Source organism: Diceros bicornis, chromosome 8 (assembly GCF_020826845.1).
Source record: "Diceros bicornis minor isolate mBicDic1 chromosome 8, mDicBic1.mat.cur, whole genome shotgun sequence".
Classification (NCBI taxonomy): domain Eukaryota; kingdom Metazoa; phylum Chordata; class Mammalia; order Perissodactyla; family Rhinocerotidae; genus Diceros; species Diceros bicornis.
This window is the reverse complement of record NC_080747.1, coordinates 53,058,833-53,078,262: the sequence shown is the minus strand read 5'-3', so window position 1 is coordinate 53,078,262 and position 19,430 is coordinate 53,058,833.

Genomic DNA, 19,430 nt, shown 5'->3' with positions numbered 1-19,430 from the left:
TTGTTTTGAGGATTAAATAAATCAGGAATGTGAAAATGCCTAATGCAATGCCTGGCATATGAAAGTGATATATATTTGCATGGTGTGAGCATACAAAAAAAGGTCAACATTTAATAATAGTATTATCGAGTCTTATTTTATGATTGAAATGTACTTGGAGTGGCCTGTCCAGGGACTCTGGGAGTACTGAGTACCAAAACTAAAAATACTCTTCTCAAAGATAAATCAGCTACTGGCCCTTTGCTAGATACTACATTTTCTGTTACAGAAATATGTCTATTTTCTGTTTACTCCATATTTTCTTCACTGTCTGTTTTTCAGGATCAGAGGTCTCCAACATAGTTCAATTGTGGTCCATCTGGTTTTTGGACTGTGAACAAAATCTTTCCAAATTTCAACCCAATTCTGCTCTTTCTGCCTATTTTATGATATTGTTAGAGAGATGTGCTGGCTGCCTAAGGTAAAAACTGAAATGTCCTCATTGCTGCAAAAAGAAAGAAGAAACAGCTCCAGAAAAATATGCATAGGTTTCTTATAATTTGCAGTTGGTCAAATTTCGGTTGTTTAAAAGGCTGTCAGTATCATGTTGAATGTTCAGTTGATTAACTCCAATGGCTGTTACCGAGTGCTCAATTAACCCTAGAAGGTTGAGGAGAGGTTCATAGAATGGAGGCCCTGACACTTGCTGTATATGATTTTCAGAACTAAACCTATGTGGTCATTTTTCTTTAAGATTAGATTTTAAAAAAATCTTAGGCTCAGGTAGCATCTGCTGGATTGTTTTACTTATGATAATGTTTTAGTAACGTGGACAAAATCATTGTTTTACTCCATGTAGTTTTAAAGTGGTAAAATTCTGAGGCTTAAACAGTAAGTATGAAATACGTTATAAAATGTCAAGGTTTATTTGTGCTCTCTCAGTTCTTTTGAAGTAATGCTCAAAAGGCTTTCAAGTTATTGCCCCATTTCTCCCCTTGAATTCAGTTGGAATTTGGTCCAAAAACAGTGGTCAACCTCTCTGGATAAAAAGGGATTTATAGATCATCTGAGGATATAATACATCCACATTCCCCATTATCTTGTCTATTAGTAGACTCTAATTGATTAATGCTCCCAGAGCATTCTCATGCAATTACCAAGTAGTAATATTTCACAGTTACATGTATAGTTCTTACCAGAAATCTTAAAATTTTAACAATTGCTATTTTAATCACAGGATTGCACTGAGAGATAAGGAGTCTTGGCTATATTATTTTCTCCAAAGTAGCTTGCTTAGTGATCCCAGGCTAACCACTTTTGCTTCATTTTCCTCATTTGTAAGCCAGGGATAACGCCACGTGTCTCCTCACCGAGCATGTGGTGAGGATTAGTTAGATAAATATCACCAGAATCCTCTGAGCTCTTTAGGATTGAGGTGTTTATCCATCCAAGGTATTATTATCATTATCATGCTATTTCACTTGGATCATAAATAAAACTCATAGCTGTTAAAGACAGAAAAGATTTTGTTGGCTTGCCAAGTCCCACCCCACAACCTCCCTAAGTAGAAGGGCAAGATCGAGTGAGTCCCTTGACAGAAGACATATAATAGATTAAACTGATACGTCATTTGATCATAGCCAAAAGGTTTGTGTTAATGAGCTTAATAGTATTTACTTGGTGGGTGTCCAGAACAGCTGTCATTTTTTGTTGCAGGTGCCAGAACCAAAACCAAAGCAAGTCTGGATTTGGCAAATCCAATTAATTCTCAGAATTTTCTCCCTTCCAAGACAGCGCTTATCATAATCACTCGTTGATAATAGACACCCTGTTAAGTTGATACCAGATTCAGGGATCCATTTTCTTTCTTAAAAACGTGATTTTAACTTTGTGTAACAAGGCTTATCAGACATGTTTTACATTTAGAGTGAGAGTTTGGCTTTGATTATGATAACACCAAACAACTAATTCCAGATTCTCTTGATTCGATAACGCCCCTACAAGAATTGCATTTTAATTGTTTCTGAGCTCACAAAGATATTACTTGATTAATTTTTTTTTGTCTGCAAGAGCAAAAAGGGAATTCAGAGGACATCCTAATTAAAAATGAAAATGGATCATCACACAAGGAGCTTATTATGAGATGTAAAACCCCATGAAAAATGAATATAATCTTTCTCAAGCAGGGTAAGCTGTGTGTATGTTTTAATAATCCAGAACACCTGGATATTTCACATCCAAATAGAAGCCAGAGATGTAAGGTGAAAGTGACCTTGTAATAAGGAAGAATTCACGTATGGAAGGAGGATGCTTGAATGAGCAGACTAACTGGTGACTGAAATTAGAAAACTCTTCCAATCAGCGTGAGGCAGAGAAAGCATATATTGGCAGAATGACTGAAATGACATTGACGGCCAATAGCTCTCAGGATGCTCACACACAAGCAAGTCTGCTAGGGTACCTTTCTTAAAGAATTTATTTTTCTATTTGTTTATTTTTTGCAAGGAGAAAGAGCAGGGAGAAAAGGTATATTTGGTTTGGAAATGTGCAAATTCCACTTTAAGCCTTGTTTTAGCTAGTTTACATTTTCTGTCATTAGCCATTTTCTTTTCTTCTCTAGGTGACACGGCCTTGCTTTAGTGGATTAGTTAGACAAATGCTTCATCCATAAAAATACGTTGGTGTTCTTAGATAAAAATCCCTCTGCCTGTTTGCAGCACATGAGATATTTCAGTAATTGATTTGGTTAATTTCAGGTTTCATAAAGTAACACATTTTCATTACAGTAGAAGACTTTCTGTATCTAAATATTGATATTCCAAAGATTTCTATCTGAAATAATATAATTTTCTAGGCAGTTTGACTCTTGAATTTCCTTTTTTCTTTTGCTTTTCCTTGCCTTGGCCTCTAACCTTGTCATTTCCCATAATTAGAGATATCATGTATCCCAGACTTTCAGGAACTGTCCCAATTTCTCCCTGCAGTTTCATAAATCACTGAAATATCCTATGAAATCAAATAACGTTTGCTATCCTGCCTATCCCATCAGAAGGCTGATGGAGAGTAAATGCCACGAAATTCCTAAGTCAGGTGTGTTCTGATTTGGTTTATAAGGAAAATATGGTCTCTGTGCGCTTGTAAGGCATGAGTTTGAAAACCTAAAGTCACCCATTTGTAGGTTGTGAATGCTTTACTTCAGCCAGTAAGTCTGTTTTCACCAGCATAAGAATAAGTTTTGTATAACATTATCTTCAGTTAGGCCTTTAAAATGCTCTGTGCTGATATGACCCAATTTTCCACTTTTCCAATAGTTAACTCTGTAAATATTTATTGAGTGTCTATTTCATGCAGGCTCCCTTTCCTTTCTTGGCCACCGAATCAGTTCTGAGTTTCTAAAATAAAGAGATCAAGATGTGAGCTGAACAGTCCATGTCTTAATATAGTCATCTCAGAGATGAACTTTTTCCTAAAAATACCAGTAAGGGACTGGCCTGGTGGCATAGTGGCTAAGTTTGCGTGCTCTGCTTCAGCGGCCTGGGTTTTGCAAGATTGGATCCCAGGCATGGACCTACGTACCGCTTATCAAGCCATGCTGTGGCAGGCGTCCCACATATAAAGTAGAAGAAGATGGGCACGGATGTTAGCCCAGGGCCAATCTCCCTCAGCAAAAAGAGGAGGATTGGCAACAGATGTTAGCTCAGGGCTAATCTTCCTCACCAGAAAAAAAAGAAAGAAAAGAAAAATGCCAGTAAAAACATTTTGAAGGAGAGTAAATGCCATTAAGTTTACATTCTATCTCTTTTTACAATGTCAGAGACATTTTAAAAACTTATATTCAGCATTTTCCTATAAATTTTTGTATGTAAAGTCTAGTAATAGTCCTTTTTCATGCTCCTCATTTGATCAGATTTTTAATCTAACACCTAAAGAGAGAAAATTATTTATCTGATAACATCTAAAAATCAAAAAGTCTGAGCCTGGAGGAAACTTTCTTTCTAGATGGAATTTACTGAGAGAAGGTAGGAGAGGAGGTTAGTCACAGTTTGGGGAACAGGGACCTCCACCCTCTTACTCATGTATGACCTCCTACCCTGAAAACTTGATTCTCTATTTGGCAACCAGTATGTTATTTTTAAGAATCCAGGTAAGGAGAAGACAAACTGCTGACAGGTGAGTGCTTTGCCAACTTTAATCTTATGTCCTTAATAAACGTTTGTTGACCTGCTTCCGTATGCCAATTATTGTGTTCCTTTTTTGGAGAATTTGTGAACAGGACTACTTCCAAAGTAATCAAGATGTTCCAGCCATTTGATTGCTGCTTTTGACGTTTTTTAATGCCTGGCAGCTGAAATAGGCAAATTAGTATTGTTTTTTTCCACATGGTTTCTACTCTCCTAACCTTGACTGAACCAGAAATTTAGACCAGGAATAAGAAAAAAGATTCAAGAGTATATAAAAAGATTCAAGAATTTATTTTATATTATATATATATATGTAAAGAGAGATATATATCAAGAGAGAGAGTGAGAGAGGAAGAGAGGGAGAGAATGAGCTTTAGTTAGCTAGCTGTTGGATAAGTCTGGATTCCTATCTATGAGATTGTCTTCTGTGAAGTGAAAAGTGATTTTGCTGTTATATATTATACTGCATTCCTTTCTGAATTAATTTATGATATCGACCCTAGCATATTCTCTTGTTACTTCCACCTCACGTGGGCTGCCAGGTGCATTCACATTTCCTTGAATATTTCTGGCTCTTTGAGAGCAATTAAAAAGCCTAGCAGCATATTGGTGATGGTAGAAAACAGATTTCATTCCTGGTGAAGTATTTCTGGGTGCAATTAGTTCTGCCCAGGATTGCGTATCGTTTTCTTATAGCGTCATCACCTCCCAATTTCTACAAAACTCTTCATAACTATCTTACAGGTGAATTACCAAGAAAATGAGACTACCTATTTAAGGAATCACGTCTGTTATAGTTTTACTCTTAAGTTCATTTTATGTTCTTGTGGCATTCCACATTCATCTCTCACGTTGAAGAAATGCACAGTTGGGGAGATGCAGTGATTAGTATAATTGCATGATTATTGACTTAAAAAAATTAATCTTCCTCTTCTGTGGACACTATCTGTCCGACAAAGTGTCTTTATAAAGTTATAATTAATTTGTAGACCCCATAGTTTTATAATCAATTAAATATCAAACTGCCAATCAGAGCTTCTGATCAATATTAATAGTCAAATTGAATAAGAGTTTAATTTATTGATTGTCTGTAACATGTCAGGCACTGAGAATGTAAAGGAGAAGAAAGCATAGTCCTGGCCTTCGAGGAGCTTATAGTCTAATGGGAAAGATATACATCAATATACACTGAGTTAATATAATATATTCCAAAGCAAAGAAAACTCATTTAAGTTTTAAGCTGTTCTATAGCATTTTATTAGATAAATATGATTTTCATCAAACTTTAGGTCAGAGATCTCACATCTGCTTCTGAGTGGGTTATTACTAGCCCAAGCTGTAATGGTGAAAGGCATTGACAGTGTTAGGATTAAAGTTCAGAATAATAACTCCATCAAAAGGGGCTTTTGTCATTTAAGTGGTTCTTGTATATAACTGAATTAGCATTAAATGAAGTAGGTTTGCATAATGGGGAAAACACTGACAAAAGTGTTTTTTATTTTTTACAGTATTTTATGCATGGTGGTGATATAGTCAAAAATATTAGATTTGCTCCCAACCTGTCAGATGTACCCAAACCACAAGAGGGACTATTTTGCAAGAGGAATTATAGAAGCAATCTCTTTTATGAATTCCGGTTGGCATTTTTGACCTGAGCATGGCCTCAGGGGAGGTTATTCTCTAGTGAGCAATGTGGCATGGATGCACAGTGAAAATCTGGGATTCATTATGCCTATGCAGAATATAACACTATGCATTCTAGGCTCTGATTTCTTCTGTTGGCTGATTCCAGAAGTTTAGGAGGAAGAAGAATATTGTGTCTCACTCCAAGACCTCTATTAATATACATGATTTGTCTCTCTCCCTCACACAAACACACATAAACAATCATACTTAAACACACACACATTTATACACAAAGCCTCCAGTGATTTGGACAATGCTATTTATGGAAGAGGTAGACTCTTGTTCCTAAATCCTGCAGTAATTACTTTATTTCTTGAAGCATGAGATTTGATTACCCGTATATTATTATGCATGCTGCATAATATTTTTGACTGTCACTTCATGCAGCTCTTCTTAAAAAAAGAAGCTCACAATTTAGTTCAGGAAGATCAATGTTTTGCATAGGCAGAGCAAGTCAGCAGCAAGCTCTGCCAAGAAATGTGTAGGGTTTTAGGAAGCCGTGAAGTAGAGGCTGGGCAGACCAGTATTTTCTAAGGGGAAGCTCTTACAAAGAAGTTTGGAGAGTTGAAAAGGTGAGTGAATTTGAAGAGCGAAGCAGGTAACTACTAATTAAATACCACAAGATAAAGTGTAGTTCTTATTACTTAAGTAAAGGTTGAGTCCCAAACAATGAAAGAGAGACATACGCTAATTCATTTCCTTTACATACCATGTAATAACCATAGCTAGTGTCTCGGTGAAATTCTTTTACCATATGAGACCCTCCTGTGAAATCTGTTTGTATTCTGAGAATATGATGCATAATAGAAATAACCACAAAGTAAGGGGAAGGGACAGTTTAGTGTATGGCATTAGAAAAATCTGACTTCCTATATGGAGAAAAATAAAACTGATCCCTGTTTACCAATCCAGCAGTAGATTTGATGCATTAAAGACCTTACCATGAATAGGAGAAAACATAGTGAATATTTTGTAACTTAGGGGAGGAGAAAGACTTTTAAATGAGATTCCAAAAGCACAAATTCTAGGATGGTACAAAGCTAGATATGGCTACATTGGAATGAAAGATTTCTGCTCAATGAAGGATGCCATAGACAAAGTAAGGTGATGAATGATGGCTGGAGACAATATTTGAATTTCGTAGAATCAAGATGGGATCAATTGCTAGAATATAAAGCGAATTCTTTGAAAACAGCAAGAAAAAGGCAGACAGTCAAATGGAAAAATAGGCAAAGGATTTGAGTTGGTAATTTAGATAAGGGAAAGCCTGATTTGCCAATGAGTGTATAAAGTAGTAATCCAAGAAATGGAAATGAACTTAACACTGAAATATGGTTTTACGTACATCAATTCAGTCATGATTAGAAGAGAACGTGCTACCAAGATTGAAGAGGATGTGGGAGACTATCACTTTTATGCTCTGCTAGTGAGAATGTAAATGGTACAGTTTTTTTTTTTTTCCTGGGAAGCAGACTGCCAGTCCTTAGTGAAATTGAGAATATAGATGCCTTATGACCCCTCCACCTCTGTGGATATATGCCAGGAAATTTTTTTTTCTTTCTTGCTCCTTTTTATCATAATTTCTCTCACTTTCCGTGTTCAAATTTTCAGACTCAGCTGCTTTAGGATTTACTAATTCTTAATCAGAACTGAATAATTAGGGTACACTTTCACCAACTATCCAGATTAAACCTTGGGTGTGTGTGATAATTTACCATCAGCCAGGACATTTTTTCACAGGTCACTAAGGGGTTTTTGTCAGGCCATTGTTTGTGGTAGTGAGGAGATGAAGGCACAGTAGGTTTCTGTCACCAGGAGAGTGAATAGGTCAACTGTGGTGGTTGCATAGTAAGGGAAATCATACAACAATTAGAAACGGTAAACTAGATGTACATACAAGTCTCAAACGTGATATTGATAAAGCAAAGATAAATTTTTATATATTTTAAATACATTTTTACTTCTTAAATTTTTTACATTTTATATATATATATATATATATGTACATATATTTGATTCAGACTAGCAGTTTATTTGGGTGTTTCAGCTAAGAGAAACATAAATGAAAATAGAAAGTGGTGAGGGTAGCCAGTCAACACGGGCAGAGACACTTCTTTGGTATCCAGAGTTCTCTATACTGCTGAACATAGAAAGCATGTGATTCACCTGCTTCTGCTCCCTCCAGGCCACTGAATGAGCTAGTTCTAAGTCCTAAGTAGGGTAAGAATCACAGCAAAATGCCATTTATGTAAATTAATGCATGACATATAAACCCATTTGTGATATTGTGACATAATAAGAAATATGTATTTGGTCTTTGTCTTTGTCTCTTGGCCAGAGCTCCTAAAACCTTTGTAATTTCCTAAGAAATAAAGGTACTGGGAGCATCTTTTGTTCTAATATTTGGTCTTTGACCCCGGTTCTTAAAACAGAGCTCCTAAATCTCTTGGAATTTCCTAGGTGATAGTGGTGTCTTTTGTTCTATTGAGATGACTCTTGGTGGGCTCCTGGATAGCTTCAGGATGGGAGCTGGTCATTAGAAAGACCAAGTCATGATTAGAAGCTTGGAACTTTAAGCCCCACCCATCATCCTCCAGGGAGGAAAGAGGGGTTGAAGGTTGAGTTAATTATCAGTCATGTCTGTGCGATAGAGCCTTCTTAAAAATCCCTGAACTCTGGGGTTTGGAGAGCTTCTGGGTTGGTAAACATGTCATATGCTGGAAGGGTGGTACACCCTAACACCACAAGGACAGAAGCTCCTGGGCTCAGGACCCTTCTGGACCTCACTCTAAGTATCTCTTCATCTGGCTATTCATCGATATCCTTTATCATATTCTTTGTTACATTACAAACCAGTAAATGTAAGTAAGTGTTCCCCTGAGTACTGTGAACCATCCTAGCAAATTATTGAAGCAGAGGAGGGAGTTGTGGCCTGTAAGACCAATTTATAGCCAGTTGATCAGAAGGACAGATGACAACCTGGACTTGCAGTTGGCATCTAAAGTGGGGGCAGTCTTGTGGGAAGGAGCCCGGACTTTGTGGGATCTGACATAAACTCTAGGTAGATAGTATCAGAATTGGATTAAATTGTAGGACACCCAGCTGGTGTCAGAAAATTGATCAATGTGGGGGAAAAACCTACACATTTGGTGGCCAGAAGTATTGTGAGTAGCAGAGGAGAAACATGAGAGTTTCCATACACCATTTTATAAGGATACGTGCTAATTTAACGACATATTTTGAATACAGTAAAGCAGGTGCCTGACAGGGGGATGTGGGTGATGGGAACTGGAGTGAAGAATAAGGATGAAGGGGAAGACATAGCATAGCAATAAATAGAGAGAATTCCACACTTCTTCCTGGCATTGATCAAAGATAGACTTTAAAGATTTGTTTCATTTTTTTTATTGGCACTTATCTTAGAAACAGTGATGGAAAGAGCATAGGATCCAGGTTAGAAAACACAGTTTTGTTCTGACTCTGTTATGACCGGGCAAGTCATGAATACTCCCTGATGCTCATATTCCTCAGCAGCAAAATAGTGATACTACTGATCCTTCCACATTTTGAGGTCCATTAAATGAGTTCTAACATGACACAGTGCTTTGTAAACTGAAAAATTCTTCCCCAATGTTAACCAATTTTATTTCTGCTGTAGCTAGTTTAGTCACACAGAGAAGCTTTGCGTCTTTTTAATAAACCAAGGTGGAAATTGAAAACCAAGCTTCCCTTGTACTCTCACGTGGTACTCAATTCATCTTGGAACAAGTGTTGATCATCCTTTGTTGTCCTGTTGGGGACAGCTTAGTGTAGCAGTGGAGAACTGGCCTCAGGAGTCAGACTGTCTGGACTAGAACTGAGATTCCACTTGCTCTGAGCGACCTGGGGCAAGTGACTTAAAGTTTTTATGTCTCACTTTTCTCATCTGTAAAATGAAGGTAGTCATACCTACCTCTGCCTCTAGGCAGTGTTGGGAAGATTAAATAAACTAATGAATACAAAATGCTTCAAATAGTCCTGTCGCATAGCGCTCAGCAAAGGTCAGTTACTATTGTTATTGTTATTATTTAATTAAGATAAACCTCAGAGATTGACTTTGGTCCCTCTCTTCACCCAATTTTTTGTTATAAATAACCTAAATTGTGCGGAATATCAAGGAAAACCAAAAAAGATAAAGTTGATAAGAGGAAGTGTGTCCAGATATCTTCCAAAATATTAGGAACATCTAGGGCAAATATGTTTTACTTACTAGCATGATTAACATCCACACATTTTTGAGGTTGGATTCTGGTCTTCTCAGTTGTTTCCAACAGTAGAAAACATTTAGTCTAGTGATTGCTCTCTCTCCTCCTTTCTTTTAATTAGTTCAGAGATAATTTAGAGCCATGACCAGGTTATAGCCCCCCTCAGCTATTTCATCTTTAATACCAACATTCTTTGACATTTTAATCAAAATAGCATTCATTAGTTTGTTCTGATTTTAAGAGTAATACGTTTATGGTGGGACATTTGGAAAATATAGAAAAGGATAAACGATAAAATTGCAATCACTCATATTCCCACTATCTAAAGAATGATGGTTGACATTTTAAAATAAGAACATTAAGTTTAACTACTTGAATATGACAGAAGAAAAAAATACTAGAATGTAACTGAAGGGGATACTAAACTTTAGTTAATTTAAAAAATATGTATTATTAGTTGCTAGAAGTTTCCACCAAAGTTAAAAGATTAAGAAAAAAATTAAAAGATTTTGGGTAATTTATTATTGTGATGGTGGTTGTTCTTGTGACTTTGAAACTTCAAATTTCTTAAAGAGCATAGAGCTAAGTTTCCAGATAGTAAAACTTTTAATGTTTTTAATTGCATAATTTAAGTACAGTGGACTGAGTCACGTCCCAACTAAATTCATATGTTGAAGCCCTAACTCCCAATGTGACTATGTTTTGAAATAGAGCCTTTAGGAATTAATTAAGATTAAATGAGGTCTTAAGGATGGGGCCCTAATCAATAGGATTAGTGTCCTCATAAGAAGAGACAACAGAGAGCTCACTCTCTTTATCTCCCTGTATGCACGAAGAAGAGGTTCCATGAATGCACAGTGAGATGGTGGCCATCTACAAGCCAAGGAGAGAGATCTCCCTAGAAATCAACCGTGCTGGCATGCTAATCTCAGATTTCCATCCCCCAAAACTGTGAAAAAGTAAATGTTTGTTGTTTAAACCATCCGGTCTATGGTATTTTGGTATGGCAGCCCAAGCAGACTGATACATTAGGTGATTTCACCCTTTCTTGGATCCTATACTTGTTCTTTGGATTTTTTATTTTACTGGAGTTCGCCCAGGAATAAATTTTTAAGAAGGAGTATATGAATGGTGAACTTTCTGAATCCTTAAATATCTGAAAATATTGTTTTGAACTAAATTATAATGTACTATATTTATTCATTTATGTTTTCTTTCTTTATTTATATGATTAAATTCTTTCAAATGTTAAAATTCCAGAAATTGCATGCATAATTTAATCAAAATACCAAAACCTCATAAATTGCCACACAGGAGGCACAGGAGTAAGTTATGATGTAGAGCTAAGTTGATGTAGACCTTAGCTATGTGTTGAAGGTATTTGTTTAGTTGATGATCCCCTCAGTTACTTTTATATAACTATCATCACATATTTGAATTATAAATTTGTGTCAAAAATTGTCACTTAAAGTCATTGCTTCTGCATTAGCCCTTGAACTGTTTACTTGAAGAATTCTTCTTATGTGAGATAATTAAATATCTTTATCACTTAACCTGCTGTTAGCTGAGTTTTTTTTTTGTTGTTACTTGCAGCTAAATGAAGACTAAATGGCACACCATGGGATTTAGCCATACAATTTCAAACTATATTCTTCTTTGACCATCACAACGAAAATATGAGCCATTGGCATTGGCTCATGGTGACCTAGTGCTTTTCTTAACTCATGATTGCAATCCCGAGTTTGTAACGTGCTTAAAGTTGTCTGTATGATGTTCACATCTAGTAATCTCAAGGTTTACTATTTGGTTAAACTTGTAGTTTTAATTTTTCTTAATTGAATTGCATATTGTAATTAGTAGAACAGTTTCTCTTGAAAATCATCCAGTGAGTCTTGTTAAATAGATGTAATGGTTAGAATAATAGTCCTTTATTTCACATGAGTTAATCACAATGCTCTCTTATTCTTTAAAAATTCTATCATATGTTATGTTCTGAGATTTGGCACATGACAGGCAATCTTATGGGTTTAAAATTGCTTTTTATTTCAGTGCTTCAGAAAATTTTGCACAATATTGTCTCATTTTATAAAACAGAATGACAAACTCCTCTTTTATAAGTATATATGTCGTGTGTGTGTATATGTATTAATACATTCATACTAGGAAATAGCTGCCTCCCATCAACTTGATTTATTTATAGACATTTTCTTGTGGATTTGTCTAGGGCCAAACTGCAGTTACATCTCCATCCATCTCCCATACAGGAGAAGTGAGACTACTAGTCTGACTTCCAGAATTTCCATTGGTGCAATTATTAATTACCCACAATCTGCTTCTACCTTCTGTACTTGTTGACACTGTGTGAAGTTAATCCAGAATTCTTCTGGAAAGAATGGCTCTTAGTTTCTTCAGATCTTTGCTGTGTCTTTGGCTCTCAGTTTTCTGGGCTCTTATTTCTCCATCTAGCTGGTGCCAGATGCTCTGTCTCTGTCTTCCAGAAAGTTCTCATAGTTTCTTGTCTGGGTAATCATTTTTTTAAGATCCTATGTGTCCATTTTTGTTTTATTTTTCTGTCATTTCAATGGGATTTTGGGAGGAAAAGGAAGCAAACACATTTACTCTTTCCTTCTTGAACTATATGTCTCTCTTTCTTACATGATTCTCCCAAGTGAGTTAATTAACAACTTTAGGGGCTCCATCAAGTCACCACATTTTTTCTTCTTCCTCAGAATAAACAAACTCAAAATTACCATCCAAAAGGCCATCAGTTTTCTTATCATCTTTGTATCATCTTAGCAGAAAACAAAAAAAGTGTGTTTACTGCTCACAAATTACCACAATTTTTATCTCTGACATTATAAGGGATTTGTTATTTGTTTCTTTTTTTGCACTTTTAAAAAAACTTATTTCAGTTGAGGAAAGTACCCTATACTTACTTTAATTCAGATTCTATGTATCCCAAATATATTCTTCAGAAGTAAACTTTTTATTTAATTTAGCCACAGAGCACTAAGATAAACAGTCAAATACAGGACAGGAAGTAAATAAAAATCCCTTTAAAGTAAATATGAAAAATCCTGACTTAGAATAATAAAACACTTCGAAGACATCAAGTTGAATCACCTCCTTTTATGGATAAGGAAGTTAAACTTTTAATTCTTATTCTAATACAACCTCTTTCAGAGATTGAATGAAAATGCGCATGTTGAATATGCGAGGCAGACTCACTGTGCAAACCCTTGAGGCTATGGGAATAGAGTTTTTTAAGGGAAGTGTGGTAACATTGATGACTTATGGCTGACTGCAATAATGCTGTTACTTTCATGAGCCACTCTGGACAGTCCCAGGAGACTAAAGCTTCCCTTTTCCCATCAATCATTACTGGAGTATTGAATGGGTGGCTAATGATGTTGTTGGCCTGTGGTTACATTCCTGTCTCTTTCTTGGAGAACAATAATCTTCACATTTCTTCTTGTGGCCCTGGGCAGAGCTGGCAATGAGAGTAAAATTTTCTATTTCCTGTCCAAAGGATGGAAATGCTGCCCCACAGGCTGCCTATGCTGAAAGCTGAAACTACGGTTCATTCTCAAATGGTGCTCACCTACTGGCCAATAAATCCATAGTTTCCAAAGTCCTGGTGGAAAGTTGAAAACTGTTATATGTTACTATTCATCTCGATTTTGGATGACTTAACAATTAGATGATTAATTGAATAATTATTGCTGACACTGACAATGTAATTATTACTGCCCAAAGAAGGTCACCATAGTGACATTAAAGCTATGGGTCATGATACAAGAGCAGTAGTGCTGTCTGACTTAAAAAAGATCCTGCTGATCCAGGCCCTGTGCTGGAAGACTGCCCACGTGACCGTAGGTTGAATATGAGCAGGACATCCCAGTGACGTCAACCCACTTACATTATAAGTAGAAAAAAATAGGTGACCTAGTGTAGGTATGTTATTCCCATAATTTATGGTCTGTCTTTACTTCTAAAGTGGCCTACTTCCATCTTTTTTTCCCATCCAATATCTTATTTCCATATTTTTCACATCATTCAGTATATCGACTTCTATACTTAATATTGTGTATTATGTTTTTGTGGTTGAATAGAATATTGCTGTGAATTTATCCTTGTGATCCTATCCTTAGCATTTATCTAAACTGCCCAGAATTTTCAGTATTTCAACCTCTCCTTTTCAGTCCCCTTATTAACTTGATATTGGGCAAGTCATTTAACTTCTCTGAGGGTGATGGGTACTTTGCATGTGTGAGGCTATTTTGAACATTCTACAAATACAATTAAGACATCTTCTTTGTCCTTTCTTCTAGCCCAATATCTTATGCATAAGAAATATACTGTGAGATGATGAGATTAACTAAATTAAGACACTGCCCTTGCTTTCAATAAACTGTTGATGGTTATAAATGTGAGGTGTTAGTTGGGAGCTGCTACAGCCCTCTATTATCTAGATGACAGTGGTGACTTGAATTCTACAATTCCCCAGTCTGGAAATCCAGAGCCTCCGTCAATATTTCTGTTTATTCTTTGTGTAGGGAGGGTGATGGAGGACTTATGTTGGAATTCTCTGCTTCTTAGTTTCTTCCTCTTATTTTGTTTCTCTCCTGCAGTGTATCACTCCAAAGTGAAATATAGCTCCTTCATTGATTTCCGGTGTCAAAATATTTGTTACAAGCAGTTAATAATGGATTGTCCACTCACTTTTGTGTCTTTCCACAGTGTCAGAATTTATTAGGGTAAATTCAAAGGATCTTGTCACAAGCGACAAAGGTCTGGGAATGGCAGTAACAACCTGATGTCCCTTTATAGATAGTCAATCAAACATCACACATTAAATCATATGAGTATCCTAAGAACTTATTAATTAATACCAAACACAGCATTCAGTATGCAAAGGGTTATGAACAAAAGTCCACAAGTTCTTGGCATGGTACAACAAGTTGGAATGGGAAATCAGTCCAGCCCAAGGGGACAGCGAGAGGCACAGGAATCATCAAGGTGACCAGCAGCGTATCATTCTCTCTTGGGTGTGGTTCGCTGGCATTGGTGTTCTATTGTCCCTTCCTTTTACGCTACTTCCATATCTTATCCAGGTCCGAAGTCGTGCTGTCTGTTATCTCTGGGTGTGTCTGTGGTTTTTGTGTTTTGGGCATTCTGTGGATGTTCCTTTAGGGCATTGTCAGTTACACTCCTCTCCATTTTCTTGTGCCAATTCCTCAGCATGAGTTCTTCCATTTTGTATGCTCTCTACAATGTTACTCAAACAAGCATTCCAAAATTTAATAGACTTTATTTGTATTTCTTCTTTAAATTAAAAAATCTTTCCATATCATTTACCACTCATCTACTTTCCGTATTTACCTTCTGTCTTTATTTTTATATAAATGCATATCATAAAATGTTCAATAATATGTAATATACATTTTGTGTGTGTAATATTTTTAATACAGATGTTTTGTATTTTGAAACATTTACACAGTGGTATTTTGATGTACTTCTCATTCTACTTCTGATTTTTTTTACCAAATTTTTTCTAAGATCTATCCATGTTGATATATGTAATTTTAGCATTCAATCCTATCTAATACAACGTTTCATTCATCTTTTTACCTAGATAGATATTTAAGGATGCTTCCAATTCTTTGCTATTACAAACACAAATAGCATGTTTGTATCTCTCTCTTTGTATTCATATGTTAAAAGTTTCTTTAGGGGTTTGAAGCCAAGAGTGAGATAGGGCACAGGGTATATATATACTTGGTTTCACAAGAGTCTACCAAATTGTGCCCTAAAATGACTCCACTAATTCATAATCCTACAATCCTTCCCAATATTTCATGTTGTCTGAATTGTTATATTTGTAAGTCATGATGGTATAAAGTGGATATGTTACATATACATAGATCTCTGCACGTACATAGATCTGTTTCTAGATCTGGCTTTCCTTTCTATTCTTATAACACTGCCTTAATTACTATAGCCTTGTAGAATATCCTAACATCTGGTTGAATTAAGCTCTGCTATTGGCTCTACTTTTTCAGGATTATCATGGTTATTTTTAGAATTTTATTCTTCCATATTAATTTTAAAATTTGCAAATTAGGACGGCCACATTGCAGAAGACCAAAGAGCACCATTCACGTAAAATACAAACTGCAACAATGTGATCCTGTGATAAATTCCATTAAACTCTTAAAATATTTTGACTGCATTTGCCATTGAAGGTGTAGGCTAATTTGGCAAATACTGACATATTTATAATGTTATTATAGGCTTCATATAGTTATATATTTATATATACTCTATAAGGATACGAATTTTCATTTGTTTTTCTTTTTCATTGCTATAACACTAATAACCTAGATGAGAGTCTGACACAGCAGAAACTCAATAAATAATTGCTGAATGAATAAACAAAGTTTTCTACCCGCCCATTCATTCATTCATGTATATAGTATATCTATGATGTTTACAAGTTTTCCAGAATGGCTTTATAAAGCTTTTGTTAGGTTAATTCCTAGATACTCTACAGATTTTATTGTTATTGTGATGCATATATTACCAAGTAAATAAAAATTACCAGTATAGATAAACTTTCCTGATTTTTTTGGATGATGTTCATGTATCATATTGCTACATTGTCATTAATTTTAGCAGTTCATCAATTGATTCATTTTTTTCTATGTACACAATCATGTCTTTTTCGAACAACATTTTGACTCTTTATTTGAATATTTAAGTCTTTTGTTTGTGTTGTCTTATTGCATTGGCCAGGACCTCCGTGAAGTATGCATGATGTTGGCAGTATGTTTTTGCTAGTCACCTATTATGCAGTTAAATAAGATTTCCTCTTTGTCTACTTTGCTAAGGCTTTTAAAAAATAAGTAAAAGTTAAATTTTATTGAATGCTTTATTTTCACCTAATTCAAAATGACATATTTCCCCTTTAATCAATTAATGTAGTTAATTTAATTAATTATCTAATTTTGAAGCGATTTTCAATTTGTAAAATTAATACAACTTGTAAAAACAGTACAATTTATGATGTGTTTCTACAAAATACTGTGGGAGTCGTTTAGGTAATCCTTAACATAGAATTCTTGTGAATATTTTCACAAATGAGAATGATCTATAATGTTCATTTCTTCAATGTCTATCTAATTTCATCATATATGTTATATTGGTCTTATAAAAGTTAGAGGAAGCTTTGTCTCTGTTTCTGTTCTCTGGGACAAATTATAGAAGCTGTAGGTTATTATGTGTTTTTTGGATGGTTGGTAGAAACTGCATGAATAAACTCTCTGGGTGGTGACTTCTTTTGGAGAGAAGTTTTCATCTATCATTCTATTAAATTTCATGGTTTATTGAGCTATTCCAGTTTTCTGTTTTTTACTGGTTAATTTTGGCGATCAAAAGATTCATTTACAATGAAAAAAAAAATCTCTGCTCTATAAGTAGTAGGTTTCCCTCTTTCATTCTGAATTTTGCTTATTAATTTTTTTCTTTTTTTCCTGATGAATCTTGCTAGAGAATTGTCTTTTTAAAGTAGATTTAGTTTTGTTAATCTTTTTTCTTACTTTTTCTATTTCATTGATTTTTGCTCTTAATCATTGCCTTCTAACTAGTTTTAAAAAGTATACTTTTTCTTTTCTAATTTTTGAGTTGAATGTTCAACTAATTTGTTTTTAGTCATTATTTCCTGTTAGATGTTTTTACATCTGTAAATTTGACTTTATATATATCACTTTGCTTCCAAAATTATGTGCAGTGCTTTCATTATCTCTTAACTGTAAGTATTTCATAATTTGAACTATTTACTCGTTGACCCATTGAATTTTGGATGTAGGATAATGGGTTTTCAATTATATGGGTTTTTTCTTTTTTTTTGCTATCCTTTTGATTTCTAATTTTTTTTATATTGTTGTAGCTATCAGAGGCACTAGGCAGGTGAGGATGACACAGTCTGTGGTTTGCATGGACATTCAGGCAAATGGTATTTGGAGGGCACCGTACTCTGGTCTGCAGGAAGAGGAGAAGGAGGAGGATGGCTGGAGACTGGCAGTGGAAGGCGGCGGAAGCTGGGAGCACCGGGTGTTGTTAGGCAAGTTCCCATTCAGGTCCTCTGCTGGCCTGACACACCTTATTTTCTGATTTCAGAATGGAACTGCACGTTCAGGATGCTGTGGCCTTGGACCTTGGCAGACATGTGATTGGGGACCCATGGTTCCATGCCAGAAACTTGAGTTGCTACCCTGGGGCCTTTGGCCTTCTGGAAGGAGATAGATTTGTGACCCCCAGCATGTGCCACAGCTCATTCCCCAGGTCTGACCTCAGGCAGTCTCAATCCTGTATGGCCTTTGGGCCAGAGCTTCCCTGGGACCTAGCTGGGCCCCTGGGGCAAGGCATCATGGCACTGTAACTCTGACTGGGGCATTGGAGAAAGTGTTGACAAGGATTGGGGTTTGTGTGATAAGTGGCATGTGCCAGACTCTTTAAGTATGAGTCTGAGATGAAGGGCCTCCAGCAGCTGGGGCACCCAGGTGCTTCTCATCCAGAACTCCCTCCATCCCTGTAGATCTCCCTGTAGATCTCCCTGTAGCAGCAGCAGCGCCTCAGGGCTGATTCTGCCATTCTCTGAGCTGCCCCTGAAGCCCAGCGCATCCCAGCCCATCCTCTTCCTGCTCCTCCATCTGCACTCCCACTCCCCCCAACTCCCAGATGCCTAAAGCCACAAGGCACACTTTGTGGGCTCCAGCTGCGCCCTTTATGCCTTCCTAGGAAACCCCACACTAACCCAGCCAGACCAAGCCCCGGCCCTTACCTGCCTCCACTGTCTGTGGTTTACATGACGTAGAGGCAAGCGGTTTGGGGGGCCTGGGGCCTAGGTCTGCAGGAAGAGAAGGAGAAGGATGGCTGGAGACTGGCAGTGGTAGGCAGCCAAAGCTGAGAGCACTGGCTATTATCAGGTGAGTTCCCATTCAGGTCCTCTGCTGGGCTGACACACCTTATTTTCTGATTTCAGAATGGAGTTGCTCGTTCAGGTTGCTGTGGCCTGGGACCTTGGCAGAAGTAGGTTGGGCCCCAAGGGTTCACCAGAGAGGTACATTTGTTAGAATTGATGAACCTACACTGATACATCATTATCAACCAAAGACCATAGTTGTATTAGGATACACTCTTGGTGTTGTATATTTTGTGGGTTTGGACAAATGTATAATGACGTGTATGCGTCATTATAGTATTACACAGAGTATTTTCCCTACCCTAAAAATCCTCTGTGCTGCACCTGTTTCTCCCTCCCACCCCCAACTCCTGGCAA